General features: G+C 50.4%; 1 non-coding gene across 1 annotated transcript in view; it reads left to right on the top strand.

The window, feature by feature from the left end:
• The first annotated feature begins 3,774 nt into the window (after nucleotides 1-3,774).
• LOC126329327 (small subunit ribosomal RNA) overlaps nucleotides 3,775-5,000 on the top strand; it is a 1,893-nt gene continuing 667 nt past the window's right edge. Inside the window, exon 1 of the ribosomal RNA XR_007562207.1 lies at nucleotides 3,775-5,000. This exon is cut by the window's right edge and continues 667 nt beyond it. This is a non-coding gene — a ribosomal RNA (small subunit ribosomal RNA).

Below are 5,000 nucleotides of genomic sequence, written 5' to 3'. Positions count from 1 at the left end.
AGTTTATCGCTTAACCTAACTGTGGCTGTACCAGTTTATCGCTTAACCTAACTGTGGCTGTACCAGTTTATCGCTTAACCTAACTGTGGCTGTACCAGTTTATCGCTTAACCTAACTGTGGCTGTACCAGTTTATCGCTTAACCTAACTGTGGCTGTACCAGTTTATCGCTTAACCTAACTGTGGCTGTACCAGATTATCGCTTAACCTAACTGTGGCTGTACCAGATTATCGCTTAACCTAACTGTGGCTGTACCAGATTATCGCTTAACCTAACTGTGGCTGTACCAGATTATCGCTTAACCTAACTGTGGCTGTACCAGATTATCGCTTAACCTAACTGTGGCTGTACCAGATTATCGCTTAACCTAACTCAATTTGTCCCTTAACCTAACTCAATTTGTCCCTTAACCTAACTCAAGTTGTCCCTTAACCTAACTCAATTTGTCCCTTAACCTAACTCAATTTGTCCCTTAACCTAACTCAATTTGTCCCTTAACCTAACTCAAGTTGTCCCTTAACCTAACTCAAGTTGTCCCTTAACCTAACTCAAGTTGTCCCTTAACCTAACTCAAGTTGTCCCTTAACCTAACTCAAGTTGTCCCTTAACCTAACTCAATTTGTCCCTTAACCTAACTCAATTTGTCCCTTAACCTAACTCAATTTGTCCCTTAACCTAACTCAAGTTGTCCCTTAACCTAACTCAAGTTGTCCCTTAACCTAACTCAAGTTGTCCCTTAACCTAACTCAAGTTGTCCCTTAACCTAACTCAAGTTGTCCCTTAACCTAACTCAAGTTGTCCCTTAACCTAACTCAAGTTGTCCCTTAACCTAACTCAATTTGTCCCTTAACCTAACTCAAGTTGTCCCTTAACCTAACTCAATTTGTCCCTTAACCTAACTCAATTTGTCCCTTAACCTAACTCAATTTGTCCCTTAACCTAACTCAATTTGTCCCTTAACCTAACTCAAGTTGTCCCTTAACCTAACTCAAGTTGTCCCTTAACCTAACTCAAGTTGTCCCTTAACCTAACTCAAGTTGTCCCTTAACCTAACTCAAGTTGTCCCTTAACCTAACTCAAGTTGTCCCTTAACCTAACTCAATTTGTCCCTTAACCTAACTCAATTTGTCCCTTAACCTAACTCAATTTGTCCCTTAACCTAACTCAATTTGTCCCTTAACCTAACTCAATTTGTCCCTTAACCTAACTCAAGTTGTCCCTTAACCTAACTCAAGTTGTCCCTTAACCTAACTCAAGTTGTCCCTTAACCTAACTCAAGTTGTCCCTTAACCTAACTCAAGTTGTCCCTTAACCTAACTCAAGTTGTCCCTTAACCTAACTCAATTTGTCCCTTAACCTAACTCAAGTTGTCCCTTAACCTAACTCAAGTTGTCCCTTAACCTAACTCAATTTGTCCCTTAACCTAACTCAATTTGTCCCTTAACCTAACTCAATTTGTCCCTTAACCTAACTCAATTTGTCCCTTAACCTAACTCAATTTGTCCCTTAACCTAACTCAAGTTGTCCCTTAACCTAACTCAAGTTGTCCCTTAACCTAACTCAAGTTGTCCCTTAACCTAACTCAAGTTGTCCCTTAACCTAACTCAAGTTGTCCCTTAACCTAACCCACGTTGTCCCTTAACCTAACCCACGTTGTCCCTTAACCTAACCCACGTTGTCCCTTAACCTAACCCACGTTGTCCCTTAACCTAACCCACGTTGTCCCTTAACCTAACCCACGTTGTCCCTTAACCTAACCCACGTTGTCCCTTAACCTAACCCACGTTGTCCCTTAACCTAACCCACGTTGTCCCTTAACCTAACCCACGTTGTCCCTTAACCTAACCCACGTTGTCCCTTAACCTAACCCACGTTGTCCCTTAACCTAACCCACGTTGTCCCTTAACCTAACCCACGTTGTCCCTTAACCTAACCCACGTTGTCCCTTTGCCTAACATAGTTCACTGCTCGGAATCTCTGGTGTCGTTGTTATCCTCATGTAGATGTCTTGCGAGTGTTGCTTACTTTCCACATATTCCTGCTATCCACTGTCAATTGTACTGCAATAGGACTATATCGCCGACCCCCCCCCTCCCCCCCCTCTGTCCCCCTCTGTCCCCCTCTTTGTGTCTCTGTCCTCTCAAGCTGGTCGGTCTGGCGTTTGAGTGTTAAATGAGCCTCGCAGCTGTTCAGTTGCATTCAGATGTCGACGCCCTCAGTGTACGTCGTGGTATGGTCTGTGTCCATTGTCCGCTGATGTCGTACGCGTAACCCACACGCTGTACCGATCATCGGTCGTTACGTACAGAGTGAAGTAGTGTGATACGTGTGACCGTACGCTGGCTGTGCCCAACGGTGTCGAATCTCAATTTCCATATGTTGTGCTTGATGCTACTTGTCTCGTCTCCCAATAACAGCTAGGTTGCACTGTGGTACGCCGTAGAGGCGTGTGGGAGGAACGTACGAACGCATTGTATGTCACCCTGGGTCGCTGGGGGTGGTGGTGCGGTGAGTCAGGTCAGGTCAGGTCAGCGTGAGCCGTCTGATGTAGTGACGCGTGTATTCCGACTTTGTCGTATTGCCTCACACAAAGTGCTACCCTGGTGGACCGCGTTCCATATCTGGGACATGCCGCAGATGCCGGTTGACAGTGGATCGCGGAAGGTACATCGCATACGTGCGCGGGCCACCTTCCACGTGTTCTCTTCTGCACATGTCGCAGTGTGTATGTGGTCTGATGTAGCGTGTCGTGACACATGACATCCTGGCATGCAAGAATTGTTGAATTCGCAAATGTAGGTGGACATCTACGTTTACTGCCCAAGATACGCAAATGAACTGGAAATCCGTTGTTGAGCGGTTGTTCACGCTGGAGGTGAATCTGTGATGGCGACGATCGGTACAGCTATTAACCGGTTGTTTCAGCGGTACCCGCCACATCCACACGCGTGACTAGGCCCATGTGGGTATGAAGCGATACGCGGCGGTGGCTTGGTGGGACTGTTCCCGGCCGGTGAAGGGGGGCCGCCCGGCGTGTTGGCCGCGCGCTGCGTGGGCGCACGCGCAACAGGCGGCTGGTGGGGGGCGCCGAGTGGCAGGAGCGCCAGCCGACGGGCCCGGCAGGCGGCGCAGCTACGCTGCGGCGCACCCTGCACGCGGCGCCTGGCGGCCAAAGTTGGTTCAGCCGAGCCCGGTGCGAAGCGCGGTGGACATCTGCAGTGTGCTGGTCTGATTGAGGACTGTGTGCGTTGAGGATGCGCCGCCGCCTGGCACTCGGCGCCGCGACGCCGTCTGCTGCTCGGTCGCCCCAGCGGTTCTCGCAGGTGGTTTGTATCGCAGTTGTGCGGACGTGTTGGCGCGTGCGCTGTGCTGGGAGAGTTCGCTTCTGCACCCAAGTGGGGCTTTGCCCTTGTGTGGCGCTGGCGTTGGAGCTGCCGGTCACCATAGGTGGCGCGTGTTGTCTCCCGCCGGCAATGCCACGACAGCACGCTCCCGGGCCTCTGTCGGCAGCGGCAAGCTCAGTTGGGAGCAAGGGTGTTCGCACTAAAACCGTCTACTCGCCTAACTCCGGGCGATTGCGCCTCTCTCGAAACCGACCAAGTACCTAGGACGGCGCTGCGCGCCGCCGGGACCTGAGAGGGTTTCGAGGTGTATCGTGCAGGGGAGCTCGGCCTCCTCCTGTTTGCAGAATAATTGAGCGGACGCTTGCGTGTTCGCGCGGGCCCCCGGGACACACTCCCGGGCGGCCGGCTGCTCAGCTCTAGTTGACGCAGCTCCCTGGTTGATCCTGCCAGTAGTCATATGCTTGTCTCAAAGATTAAGCCATGCATGTCTCAGTACAAGCCGCATTAAGGTGAAACCGCGAATGGCTCATTAAATCAGTTATGGTTCCTTAGATCGTACCCACGTTACTTGGATAACTGTGGTAATTCTAGAGCTAATACATGCAAACAGAGTCCCGACCAGAGATGGAAGGGACGCTTTTATTAGATCAAAACCAATCGGATTGGCTTGTCTGGTCCGTTTGCCTTGGTGACTCTGAATAACTTTGGGCTGATCGCACGGTCCTCGTACCGGCGACGCATCTTTCAAATGTCTGCCTTATCAACTGTCGATGGTAGGTTCTGCGCCTACCATGGTTGTAACGGGTAACGGGGAATCAGGGTTCGATTCCGGAGAGGGAGCCTGAGAAACGGCTACCACATCCAAGGAAGGCAGCAGGCGCGCAAATTACCCACTCCCGGCACGGGGAGGTAGTGACGAAAAATAACGATACGGGACTCATCCGAGGCCCCGTAATCGGAATGAGTACACTTTAAATCCTTTAACGAGTATCTATTGGAGGGCAAGTCTGGTGCCAGCAGCCGCGGTAATTCCAGCTCCAATAGCGTATATTAAAGTTGTTGCGGTTAAAAAGCTCGTAGTTGGATTTGTGTCCCACGCTGTTAGTTCACCGCCCGTCGGTGTTTAACTGGCATGTATCGTGGGACGTCCTGCCGGTGGGGCGAGCCGAAGGGGTGCTTTCGCGTCCCGAGGCGGACCCCGTTTAAATCCTACCAGGGTGCTCTTTGTTGAGTGTCTCGGTGGGCCGGCACGTTTACTTTGAACAAATTAGAGTGCTTAAAGCAGGCAAGCCCGCCTGAATACTGTGTGCATGGAATAATGGAATAGGACCTCGGTTCTATTTTGTTGGTTTTCGGAACCCGAGGTAATGATTAATAGGGACAGGCGGGGGCATTCGTATTGCGACGTTAGAGGTGAAATTCTTGGATCGTCGCAAGACGAACAGAAGCGAAAGCATTTGCCAAGTATGTTTTCATTAATCAAGAACGAAAGTTAGAGGTTCGAAGGCGATCAGATACCGCCCTAGTTCTAACCATAAACGATGCCAGCCAGCGATCCGCCGCAGTTCCTCCGATGACTCGGCGGGCAGCCTCCGGGAAACCAAAGCTTTTGGGTTCCGGGGGAAGTATGGTTGCAAAGCTGAAACTTAAAGGAAT

This window comes from Schistocerca gregaria, unplaced genomic scaffold, assembly GCF_023897955.1.
Source record: "Schistocerca gregaria isolate iqSchGreg1 unplaced genomic scaffold, iqSchGreg1.2 ptg001171l, whole genome shotgun sequence".
Classification (NCBI taxonomy): Eukaryota; Metazoa; Arthropoda; class Insecta; order Orthoptera; family Acrididae; genus Schistocerca; species Schistocerca gregaria.
The sequence above is the reverse complement of the archived record's forward strand: the minus strand, read 5'-3'. Positions and strand labels throughout refer to the sequence as shown.